This window comes from Heterocephalus glaber, unplaced genomic scaffold (assembly GCF_053883595.1).
Source record: "Heterocephalus glaber isolate CG9 unplaced genomic scaffold, H.glaber_assembly_v1.0 deba00000546, whole genome shotgun sequence".
Taxonomy (NCBI): Eukaryota; Metazoa; Chordata; class Mammalia; order Rodentia; family Bathyergidae; genus Heterocephalus; species Heterocephalus glaber.
This window is the reverse complement of record NW_028258147.1, coordinates 38,346,756-38,360,314: the sequence shown is the minus strand read 5'-3', so window position 1 is coordinate 38,360,314 and position 13,559 is coordinate 38,346,756. Positions and strand designations below refer to the sequence as shown.

Here is a 13,559-nt window from a genome sequence, read left to right as displayed (position 1 = left end):
GAATGTTTATTCCTCTGCTTTAGTATTTAGAAACTTTAAGTCTCCTTAATAAATTCACTAAGAAAAATACATAGAAGTTAAAATGATTTATATTTTCATTTCAGAGGGCTATAGATCAAACAATGAGCTTGTACTTGGTCATATTATCCCTGAGTTTTAAGAAATTCTTCTTTGAGTCTTTGTTTCTGAATGAAAGTTGGATTAAGGTATGAAATCATGGTATGTGTTTATATAAACCGTGAGTGAGGGAGACATACGTGTTTAATCACTGTGCAACAGGTTTTGCTTGCAGCTCTTCTTTTCTCATTTATGTTTGACAAAATACTGATTTGGAGTACTTTCCAAGATATTAACTAACATAGGTACATTTGAATAAGTTTAGGGTTGCTAGTTTTAAAATTTCAAACCATTGAAAATCCGCATATACGTTTAGGAATAATGTTATTTCATTTGGGAGATATGAGATTATTCTAGGTGTGAGTCTCATAGCTTTGAAATCTGGTTAGCTTGATTTTATTTTGCTTCAATAACTTAACTATTTTTATATTAAATTTTATGCAATAAAATAAATACAAACAAGCTTAAAATATTACTTACACTTTGGATCAGTATATAGAAAGTTTGTCATAAGATTATGAGATCTATTTTTTTCTTATGATATTTATTTTTGCTAATTAGTAGGAAAACTTTATTAATTTAATTTTTATTTTATTAATTTTTATTTTTTTTTATTGATTTAATTCTATTTCAGAAACATGTATTTAAATGTATACTTTGCTCTTGGGATCACACCAGTAGCTGAGAATATAGAGAAAGATTGAGCATGATTTCTTTTCACAAGGGAGTAAGCTAGTAAGGTAGGGAGACATCATCAATCGCATTGTTATTTGAAAAGTGCCATATGTACAAGGAAGGCATCAACAGAGAGGCCATCAGACAGGTGATTTGTACAAATGGTGCTTTGTAATATACATTGCAAGCCTCAGCAATAGACAGCCACAGAACAATGTGCAAAACCTGAACACTTTTGTTATACTTAATACCAGTAAAATGTGTATAAGTTTTTTCTAGTTAGCTGATGAGTTCTTTTTTATTAATGGTTTGAAAGATATAGCAACAGTAACATGTCCTGTAGGGTTCCATATGGAGGGAACTGAGGAGTCCAAATAAAAGTAAAAACTCATTCATTGAAAAAAACTAGGTCACTGTTGCAGTTCAAGAATCAGTTTGATGGGGCCTTCGGATGTGGCTCAGTGCTAGAGTGCCTCCCTCGCATGCATAAAGCCATGGGTTATATCCCCAGTGGTTCATGGTAAATAGTGATGGTGGGTTCTGCTGCAAACCATAGTGCTGTGCTCTCCTGGTTTACAAGTGGAAGCTGAACGGTTTAGATACTAACACAATGGGGCAGTGATGTCATCATGCCCTACCTTAAAAATGGACAAATTATGACAATTCCTAGTCATTTTGTTATTTATATATTTTGGCAGGTAACAATTGTTAAAACTTTAAATTACAACCACGTTAATATATTACATAGTCCATTGTCTATATGAGGACAAAAGCATTAAGAAAATCAGTCAGAAGAGAAAAAGGCCAGGTACCACATAGGTAAAACATGTTCTATTGTACTTTTCTAGGTATTAATGGAAAATTACATAGAATACTCAAGAAAAGATTAATTTGATAGGATGGCATTTCATTGGCTTTAGTTATATTCCATTAAAACTGCAGATTCTCCTACAAAGCAGATGTCCATGTATTTATTTGAGTAAGGGGCCTAGCAACAGATGAAACTATAGTATATTTAACTGAGAAATGACTCATTGGAATAGAGAAAGGACCCACTCTTGGCATCTTTGTTTGGAAGATGTTTTACATGGAGTACCTGTAGAGAGACAGCCTCCCTAAATTACAATTTATAAGTAATACACATATTGTTATTGTATAACTTTTGTTTTGTGCAGTCATTTTGATTCTTTAGCATTTAGTTGACCTTTATAAAAGTTAGAGGATTCTGGGAAGATGGTGGAGTACGAATTATCACAAATCTTTCTCTCTACCTAGGCAACAATTACAATAACAGAATCTATTCTAGTGCAACTATTTGGGAACTGTAGAGTCTGTTGAAGGCTTGCAAGATTCAGGGGATGGCTTAGATATAAATTCAGTCAATTTCAGGCACTTTTAGCATTTAGCACAGTAGCTACCTGTCCCCCATCCAAGCCCTGCAGTGGGAAGTTGTGCAGGTGTTTTGGAGCAACATACATACAGCTTGTGGGAGCCAAATGATCACAAAACACCCTGTCTTCCAAATGTCAGAGAGCTGTGCTCTAATAAGTAATGAGTGCTTCTTACTGCAGAAGTCCAAAGAGGTGGGGTTGGGAAGTACTGTTCACACACCACTTCTCCCCACCTCTGGTGAGGAAAGGCTTCTGGGGGCCTTAAAGTGCACCTTTGTTTTCTCCTTCATTTTTCTTCTTTTCTCCCTTTTGGGAATCTAACATTAAAGATTAGGACATTCAAACCAGGGATTTAGCTCATTGGCAGTGCACCTGCCTCATAAGCACAAGGTCCTGAGTTTGATCCCCAGTACCAAAAAGAAAAAAGAAAAAAAGATTAAGACATCAAAACAACTGTGTATATGGAAAGTATTAGAAAGTTCCCATGCACACACAGAGGAAGGCTCAGATTCAGAGGTGACCTTAACTTTGTACCTCAAGCCAATCCTTAGCACAGAAAGTAAGAATGGTAATAAACAATAACAAAAGAATAGCGAACCATGAGAAGCAGAGAGTATATGATTTCCAAAACTACCACATTATTAGATTTCAATTGTACAGTTTTAAACAAAAAGTCAAAAGGCATGCAAAGAAACAGGGAACCTATAGTCCATTCAAAGGAAAATTAAATCAATGGAAACTCTCCTGAAAAAACTTGATGTATACAAAGCAAGGACTTATTTTGTTTTGTGAGACAGAGTCTTACTGTATATTCCAGGCTGACCTTGAACTCATTATGTGATGCAGGCTGGCCTTGAACTTGCAGTGACCCTCCTGTCTCAGCCTCCCAAGTATAGGGATTACAGACATACTCCACTACACCTGGCTAAAGCAGAGATTTTGTTTTTTTGTTTTGTTTTGTTTTTTTGGTACCAGGGATCGAACTCGGGTCCTTGCACTTGCGCAGCAGGTGGCGAAACCACCGAGCTAAATCCCTGGACCTAAAGCAGAGATTTTGAAGTAATTGTCTTAAAGATGTTCAAAGAATTTTTTAAAAGATGTGGAGAAAGCCAAGAAAATGATACATTAACATGAAAATATCAATGAAGAAAAATTGAGGAAACAAAAAGGATTCTGAAGCTAAAACATGCAATAACTAAAGTGAGAAATTCACTAGGAGGATTCAAAGACAGATTTGAGCAGTCAGAGCAAAGGATCAGTAAACACAAATATAGGTCATAAACTCAGCAAATGTAAGGAGCCCAAAGAAAAAAGGTTGAAGGAAAGTTAGGATTCTGAAGTGCCTGTGAGACAACATCAAGCAGATTAAAAGATTGTGGGGATTTCAGAAGAGAGATATGAAAAAGCAGAGAGAATATTGCTTCTAATCTCTGTCTTCTTTTAGTTGTCTCTTTTTTCCTCCTAACCCCTTTAAAATTTCCCCACTAAGGCTAAAATTACCATATCAAGGGCATATTTACTATATACAATTTTCTGGTTTGCTTTAAATTCTGTTATATAAGCATAAATCTAGTTCATACAATTAAAGGTGATAAATTAATAGTTACTACATTTTGTCATTTTCTAGGCTGTGTTTGATGCTGTTGTTATTGTTGATGGTACTACTTTAGCCGAGGTGACATAATTGTTCTGATCAGTTCTTTCTCATATGCCAAAACTGAGATTGCCTGAGGGTCATAAACAATACTATAGGCCAGAGCCAAAGGACCAGGGGCCAGGCCAAATAGGCAGCAACTTCTCATCTCCAATAAATTGAAGAGGTAGGATCTTGCAACAGACTCAATCCAAAAGCTAGTTATACCTAGAAGACATCTCTGAGAAGTAGCCATTTCCTAAGCATTCCTAATCCTAGCAGTAAAGCTATAATTTACAAGCATCATCCCAGGAATTAAATTTTTAAAAAAGAGAAAATGAGAAGACACAGAAATGATGCAACCCCAGACATCCAGCTCACCAAAGGCCAAACCAGGGAGTAATGAAGTGGAGCAATTTGAAAGCCACCCACCTGGACTCTCCAAAGTGGTAACAGCAGAATAACAGAGCAGATGAATGAGGCTCTAGAAAAAAATCAAATCAGAAATAATTTCTCAGTAACTACATAATGAAGGATGTGGTTAGTGAATCTAAAGCAGATACAGATTTTTTTTTTAAAAAATTGAGCTTAGGAAAATGATGGAAACCATGAACACCCAACCTAGTAAAGACATGGAATCCATGAAGCAGATTCAAACAATTCCAGATTAAAAATTCCATTGCAAGTATATGCCGCAGAATGAATGAATGTGAGGACAGACTATCATACATAGAAGACAGGATTGGTGTTAGTGATCATGAAAAGAAAGATTTCTTTAAAATAGCAAAGGACAGGCTGGGGTTTTAGCTCAGTGGTTTTGCCCCCTGCTGCGCAAGCACAAGGACCAAAGTTTGATCCCCGGTACCAGAAGAAAGAAAATAGCAAAGGACCATGAAAAATCAATCCAGCAGCTACTAGGTGATACAAAGAATAACATAAGATGGATTGGAATCAGATGAACAAATCTGAGTGATTATACTCAGCCACCTTATCATTGACAAAGGGGTGAGACACCTTCACTTGAAGAAAATAGCCTCTTTAATGATGCTGGAAAAACTGGGTTCCCACTTGCTGAAGATTAAAACTAGACCCATGTCTCTCACCATGCACTAAACTAAAATAAAAATGGATCATATATCTAAATATCAAAACAGAAACACTAAATCTTAAGGAAGATACAATAGGTAGAACTTTTAATACACTGGTGTAGGCAAAGACTTCATGAACAAAACCCCAGTTACTCAGGCAATATCACAAAGAATCAACACTGGGATCTCATTTATTAAAAAGCTTTTCCACAGCAAAACAAACCACCAACAAAGTGAAGAGACAACCCACAGTATGGGAAAAAAATTTTTGCCAGCTGTTCCTCCAATAAAGAACTAATATCTGGAATATATAAAGAACTCCAAAGGAAAAAAAAATAAGACCCCCTCCAAATTTAAAGACCCAATCCAAAAATGGGCATCTGAAATGAATAGACACATCTCAGATGAAGAAATAAAAATGGAAAATAAATATATTAAAAAATGTTCAGCATCACTGGTTATTCGAGACATGCAAATTAAAATAATGTTAAGATTCCATCTCATTTCAGAAAGAATGGCTATTATCAAGAAATCAGCCAACAACAAATGCTGGCATGGCTGTGGGGGAAAAGGGGAACCCATTCCACTGTTGGTGGGAGTGTAGACTGGTGTAACCACGGTGGAAATCAGTGTGAAGATTCCTCAGAAAACTAAAACTAGAGATTCTGTTTGACCCAGCTATTCCCTTTCTTGGTATCTTCCTGAAAGAATTAAAAGCATCATACCATAGTGATATATGCACACCCATGTTTATAGGGTCACAGTTTGTAATATCTAAATCTTGGAAACAGCCCAAATATCAATCAACTGATGAATGGATAAAGAAGATGTGGGTTTTTTAATATAACAGTACTACTCTGCCATAAAGAAGGATGAGCTTGAGACATTTCTAGGTAAATAGATGCACTTTGAGACGGTACTCTTCAGAGAAATAAATTAAGACACACATTGAAATACCACATTGTTTCTCTGGTGTGAGAAACCAAAAGTGTAAATAAGGACCAAAATGTATAATAGATACTGGAAATGAAAAGACAGTGTTCAAATGGGAAGGGAACAAGGGAGAAAGGAGGGGGAAAAGAAGGAAGGGATAAGAAAAAAAAGAATAGAAGGAAAAAAATGGAAACTTTACAAAGCTTTTGTAAATAAGGGGAAGGGGTTGAAGGGAGGGAAGAGGAGTGGAACAGAAAGAAAGAAGATATATCATGTACAGGTACACATTCCTATGAATGTTATTTTGTATATATACATTTATATACATATATATATATATATAAAATGTACCAGTAAAATTTTTAAAAATTCATCTTCCAGGAAGTGGTAAAAATCTTAAAAGGTTCATGCAGCCAGAAGATGTAACAATGATCAATACTGTTTTGTATCTAATGACAAACCATCAGAATATATGAAGGAAAAAATAACAGAATTAGCTGGGTGTGGTGTGCATTCCTGTAATTCCATCCACTAGGAAAGCTGAGGCAGGACAGTCACAAATTTGAGACTAGCCTGGGCAACTTAGTGGGACCCTGTCTCAAAATGTAAAAGAATTGGGGATCTACAACAGCGATAAAGTGCTTACTTAACATATGTAAGGTCCTGGATTCAATCCCCCATAGAGAGGTGAATTGAAAGGAGAAGAGGGAGAAGTAGATAGTTCTATAATAATAGTTGGAGAGGGCCGGGGATTTAGCTCAGTGGTTCTGCCACTTGCCTCTCAAGCGCAAGGACCCGAGTCCGATCCCTGGTACCAAAAAAAAAAAAAAAAAAAGTTGGAGAATTCATTACCCCTCTCAGTAATAGATAGAACAACCAGACAAAATATTAGGAAGAAACTAAAGGACATAATACATTAAACTAGAGTGAAAAGCATATTCGGAACAACCTGCCCAAAAGCTGCAGCGTACACATTAAACTCTTCATAAATTTAAAAAGATAGATATCACACAGTATCTTCTCTGGAAGAATGGAAAAGCAAAATGTAGTATGCCCACACAATAAAGCATTATTTAGCTTCTCAAAGAAAGAAAATCTGCAGTGTGATGTGGATGACATTGGAGAAAATTACTTATGCTGAGTGGAACGAACCAGTCACAAGACTGAGTCCACTGAGATGAGATGCTTAGAGCAGTACACATCTCAGGTCAGACAGTCAGGGCTGGGGCATATGGGAGTTACTGTCTCATGGGAGGAGTTTCAGTTTTATAAGATAAGAGAGATGGCTGATAGTGAACTTTAAATGTCATGAAGATTTAATACCATTGAACTGTATACTTAAAGGAGTTAAGATGATTTGTGTGTAGTTTACTGCAATAAAAATATTTTTTAAAATTAAAATTAAGGTTTTTTTCTAAAACTATTATTTTTCAATTTTTATTAAGAAAATTTCGAGGGCTGGGGATTTTTCTCAGTGGTGCCACACCTGCCTCTCAAGTGCAAGATCCTGAGTTCGATTTCCAGTACTGGAAAAAAAACTTCATATGAGAAAAGGAAAAAATGGAAACAAAGTCTTTGTAAATAGGGAGGGATGGAGGGGTTGAAGCGAGGCCATGGGAATGGGGAAAAAATAAGAACCAAGGTATATCATGTAAAAGTACAAATTCCCAATAGTAAATGTCAGCATATTGTTCACCTAAAATGTACCAATAAAATTAATGAATTTTAAAAAAAGAAAGAAAATTTCAAGTGCTCTGTATTAGTCAGCTTTCCCATCACTGTGGCAAAGTATCCACCACCCACAACTTAAAGGAGAGGTTTCATTTGATCACAGTTATAGATGTTTTAGCCCAGCTGGGCTGGCACCTAGACAGAAGCCAGGGAGAAGGGCACCGTGGGGTGAAGCTGCAGGCTTCATGGTGGCCAGGAAGCAGAGCTGAGGCACAGCACCAGGGAGGAGGGCAAGGGGACCATGTGTATTCCCAAGCTCCATGCTTCCTCCATGACGCCGTCCAATAGGGCCCTGCATCCCCAGGATCTACTCATGTCTCTTAATCTACTCCATCCTAACCAGCACAGGCCCGCAAAAGAAAACCATAAACTGGGTGGTGGTGCACTCCTATAATCCCAGCCCTCTGGGAAGCTGAGGCAGGAGGATGACTGGTTCAGTCCTGCCTAGGCAGCTTGGCAATTGAGCAGCTGTCTCAAAGTGAAAAAATGTAAAGGCTAAGGATCTAACTCAGGCTGAAGGCCTCTTTCCTTCTCTCCTACCTTCCCTCTCTCCCTCTTTTGGCTGAGCTATCTTGCTCAGATTGGATTTGAACTCAAAATCTTCCTGCCTCGGCCTCCCAGAGTGCAGAATTACAGGCATAGTTCTCTAAAAAGTTCTCTCTATACTTCACTTTTTTGAGCCAAGACTGAAAGTCATATGTATAGTTCCATGTCTTGAACCTCTTAGAGTCTCTCTGCATACTTCTATCAAACATCCAGCATCCTGGAATGTTCTGTTGTCTTCTATTTAACATGGCCTCCTATACTTTTACTGCCCGGTACTTTAGCCATGTATGAGCCTGGATTGAGATGTGCTGGTAAAGGGAAGTATATACCAGATAGTGGGGACTCGTGAAAGTTAAATATTTCACAACTTCTTATATTGATATTTTTGATATTTAGGTTAAATAAGTACATTTTAAAATTCATTTCACCTGTGACTAGTGGAATGTAAAATTACATGTGTGGCCTTTTTATGGTTCTGTTGGGCAGCACTGATCTGTCTGTGTTCTCTCTAAGCCAGCCAGCTGTGTCAGCACGGGCTCAGAGTGAGGTCTGTTCACTCAGAAGCTGTATTCCAGCTGCACCCCAGAGGACTGAGTGACACATTAAAGTCTGAGTAGTGCTGCTCTGTGCCGCATCTCCTATAAAGCAGATCCTCTTAACTCTAGATTCATGATTCTCAAGTCTGATTGCACGTTAGAATCACCCAGGAGATTTAATAATTTTTTAAAATGAAGATTCATGCCCGAGTGTGTCCAGAGAAGTGATTCAGTGGGTGAAATATGGGCCCCAAACAAGTGCACGTTTAAAAACCTTCCTGTATTCCTGATGCACAGTCAGAGCTGGGTACTGCTCTAAGGGACTAGGTTACATTTTAGTTTAGTTTTGGGGTAAGAATACTTTATAGATGGTGCTGTGTATATCATATTGTACCATCCTGGGAAGTACACTGGCTATCTCATGGTTAGTGACTTCTAAGATTTAACAGTGGTCTCACATGGTGACAACCTGATTTCTCCTTTGGATAAACTCACCTCAGCCTTGAAACATTATTCTTACAAAATATTATTAACTTTCAGAATAAGATCCTGATGTTCTACTTCTTCTTCTTCTTCTTTTTTTTGGGGGGGGGGGGGTACCGGGGATCAAACTCGGGACCTTGCACTTTCGAGGCAGGTAGCAGAACCACTGAGCTAAATCCCCAGCCCGTACTTCTTTCTAATCATTACAAATGGAATTAATATTTTGTTCTTGTCCTTTTCTCTTTGGGCGATAATTATGAATTTATGTTTATTATACTATATTATTTTATATTTATTATATCACATTTTCTACACAGAATTAGCTCAAACGAAATTCAGACAGAGATGATGTTAGTGTGGCAAAGAGGTCACTTTAATTCATAGATGATTTCTCTGGAAATGAACGCAAGCTATGCTGATGCAGTCAAATGCTGCCAACCACCAATAGATGGCGCTCTTTTACTGCACATGATGCTCATTCACTTTGCATTCCGTTGGTTCAGTTTAAATCTTCCAGGGCCTTCTGTAGTTATTCCCTTTTTGTTCATTTTGCCCTTGCTTTCATGGCAAGTCTCAACTCCAGCATCCTAAACCTTTCTGTACTTTCTATCAAAGGTTCTTTGTTGTAGTTAAAGCCTAGATTTATTGTGACATTTCTTTACTGTATAATTTGACAAATATTTTCAGTTGGGATTGTAATTTGATTAGGACTGTTTGTTTTGCTTTGTGCTCCAGTTGGAACATTGCATTAACTTTGAGTCATGAGCTCCTACCTCAGTCTTCCCATAAGGCCAGTTATTTTGATTGTTTTTGTTTGTTCCTACATTATAGCAGAAATGTCTACAGTCATTGTGCTTTTAGTATTTTCATTCCTTTTTCTTTTTGGTGCTCAGACTGTCCTTTTTTTTTCCTGGTCCCAGGGTTCAAACTCAGGACCTTGCACTTGCAAGGTAGGCACAGCATACTGTCCCATTTTTTGACTAACTGAAGCCTTTTCATATTGATTCCTGTGTGCTGACGTGATCTCTTTGTCATGGTATCCCAAGTTCATCCTGTGTATTTCCTGCCTCACACCTGACATTAGTCATTCCTGTAAAGAGCCAAAGTTTATCTTACATTTTAAAATGGGAGTAAATAATGAGCTGTTTGCTTTTTTTACTTTTGAAGTTCTAAATTAATAATCTCTCTTCCTTTTTAAAGAATAATGTCAAGGTAAATTCTAAAATGCAACCAGGGCTGAAAACCACTACTGCTTTTAAAGTCTTGGTTAGATATCAGTTCAACTTTTTGGGCAAAAATATTTTATAAGTAAGTAGATAAATAACTAATAATTTTTGGATACCTGGATCCTTTTGGGGATTTTAAAAAATATTTATTTGAAGAGAAATGCTTGCAAACCTATGTAAAATGAATCTTTATTTTATAACCATGTCTAAAACTAAAAAAGAATACGTAGACACACAAATGAAGAATGCTTTTGTATAAACATTATGAAAAAAGATATTCACAAACCATTTAAGCATTTTTGGATTAAAAAACTCAGAACTTTGAATAAAGAAGCACAAAACTTAAATGAACAGAGTAAAATTTCATTACTTATCTTGGTATTAAATTGCTTTTTAAACTTCTTTAATATTCTTTCATTTATTTGACAAATATTTATTGAGAATGTATGATGTGCAGGGCCCGTTCCATGTGCTGGTGACTCAGCAATGATGAAATGATCCCCACCTTCAAATATAGCAGAGACCAACAATAAGCAGATGACATCTGACTGATGGTTCTGTTTCTCCTTCAAAGTAGTTGAAAGAAACAGGATCTGTTTTACTGTCATACCTCAGGGAGTCATGGGTTTAAACCTTCAGCTTTAATGATTTTCCCTTTCTTAACCTTCAGTACTCTCTACTTAGACTTTCTTCCCATTAGCATAAAATTTTGTATTATTGTAGTTAGATCCTTTATTTTCTTGAACATTATAGCCTAACAGTTATTCATTGTTTCATGTGCTTAAGAATTATAGCACAGAGGGAAAAAAATAGAAGCCAAGTTTTTGTAAATAAGGAAGAGAAGAGGGGTTGAGGGGAGGAGAATGGGAAAAAAGAAGCAATATATATCATGTACAGGGACAAATTCCCTATGATGAATGTGATCATTATGTACATCTAAAATGTACCAGTAAAATTTTAAAAACAAAAATCTTTTTAAAAAGAATTATAGCACATCAGACAAGTGATAAGTAGAAAATAACAAGTTTGCCATAATACTGTCCTAGTTCATTTTCTACTTATAATACCTGAGACCAGGTAATTTAAAAAGAACAGACATTTGTTTAGCTCACAGTTCTGGGGGGCAGGAAGGCAAAGAAGTTGGTGCCAGCAGGCATGTGGTAAGAGCCTGCATCCTGTGTCATCTCATAGTGGAAGGCAAAATGGCAAAAGAGAGCAAGAATAGCCAAGAGATATAATTGGAATCCTCAAGCTCTCTTATTAATCCATGAATGTGGAACCCCATAGCCTAACCACTTCCATTAGATACCACCTCTCAGCACTGGAAAGTTTCCAGGACATGCTTTTCAAAGGACGCATTCAAACCATACCAAGTGTTGATGCTAGGAATTTTAGTAGACTCGCTCTTAATACTTACTTATGACCCATGTCCTTCAAATGTACTGCCTTATTAAAATTAAAAATGATTTCATGTCGTGAAACTTTGGGATTTTGTATGAATACTTGGGCCCACAGAAGTTAAATTCCTTGGTACCAAAGATCGTGTGCCTTGTAATATATATCCAACAGCTGAAAATATGAGTACATGGATAGGTCTGATGCCTGTCTGCCCCTCACCAGCTGCCTGAGTTCCTGAGCTCTGAGAGCAACCTACAGCCCGTTCCTGTGTCCTGCAGGTCAGCACCTGAGCCCAGGAACATTGCCTACTCTGTAGGCCATCACACACATGCCCCACCTGCTAGGCCACAGTGCCCATTGCTGTAGCCTTGTACTCCCCCATTCTCCCTCCTCCAGTCTCATGCACTCCCTGTGTCACCCCACCTAAGCCCATCACCCTAACCCCCTTTCCTTATCCGTAAAAGACCTAGCTCTATAAATGGGACTCGGTCTCTCCTTTAGAGTTACTCCAGGGGTCCTACCCAGAACCCCAAATTTGGGCTGGCACTGTGTTCTTTTTGGTTTTTGGTTTTTGGTTTTTGGTACCGGGGATCGAACCTGGGACCTTGTGCTTGCAAAGCACGCGGCAGAACCGCTGAGCTATATCCCCGGCCCTACACTGTGTTCTTTACTGGGTATCTCTACCTGACCTATATCATAAGCATCAGCATGGCTTATGAGATATAAAAGAAGCAAAATAAGGAAGATAAGATAATTCTTAAGTCTGGAGCTACAAATAAAGAATAAAAAAAAAAGAATAGCTTTGAGTTGGCTATTACCATCAGTGAAAAATTTATTTAAACACAGACCTGAGCTTAATTTCTAAAAGAAAGGAAAGAGACCAAACTGGAAATCCTTTTTCTCTTTCATTTTAAATAATGAGTGAATATAATGATCTGGACTCATTTTTTAAACCAGAGTATTCAGTATTTACAGAAAGACTTTGAGAACAGAGTAGAGGGAATCATTGAGGACAACATTTAAGGAGTAAGTGGAAGGAAAAGGGACCAAGAAGAAAGAGAGAGATGTGTAATTTTGTCATTTCACAAGGAAAAAAATGGGATTTTGTTTTGTTAAACTAGTTTGGCTTAGAGAATATTAAAAAAAAATGTAATTACCTAGTCCCCACCTTCATAGTCTCATTTCATTGATCTGGGACGACTCTTGGGTATCAGTACTTTTAAATGCTTCCCTAGTTATTCTGATAGTGTAGCAAACTATTAACTACAAGTTGCTTGTGTTACCCAGCACAGCAAAGTGGTATTTATTATGCTCCTAACAATAGTTTGTTTCTCTGAACATTGAAAGGTAGCTAGATTTTTTTTGCTGATCTTAGCAACAAATTTAATTTCCAATAACTCCAATGGAATATATCTGATATTGTTATCTTTCCTTTCAGAATAGATTATTTTTCAAGGTTCCTATAAGGTTCTCTGTTGGCTTTCAGATACAGAACTATGACCACAGCTTATTTTGATAATAAAATTTACTGTTTTATAATTCAGCATTTGTTTATTTTACTGAGACTCATGAGCCCCTTTTCTGGGAATACAAAAATAAATTTGTTCTAGTTCTGGCCATCAAAATACTTACAGATGACCTAGACATAGAAACAGTAAGAACATTGAGATGTTACAAGTGCTATGATAGAAGCTTGAATGTGTGTAGTAGGGAACAAAAGATTTCATAGTAAAAAAAAAAAAAAAGTGAAGTAGGAAGGACATGAGGTGGTAGTGCCTGTGCTAATTCTTTAAATTTATCTA

General features: G+C 37.0%; 1 protein-coding gene across 6 annotated transcripts in view; it reads left to right on the top strand.

The window, feature by feature from the left end:
• Rundc3b (RUN domain containing 3B) overlaps positions 1–13,559 on the top strand; it is a 171,363-nt gene that overhangs the window by 133,813 nt on the left and 23,991 nt on the right. The gene's annotated exons all lie outside the window — the stretch shown is intronic.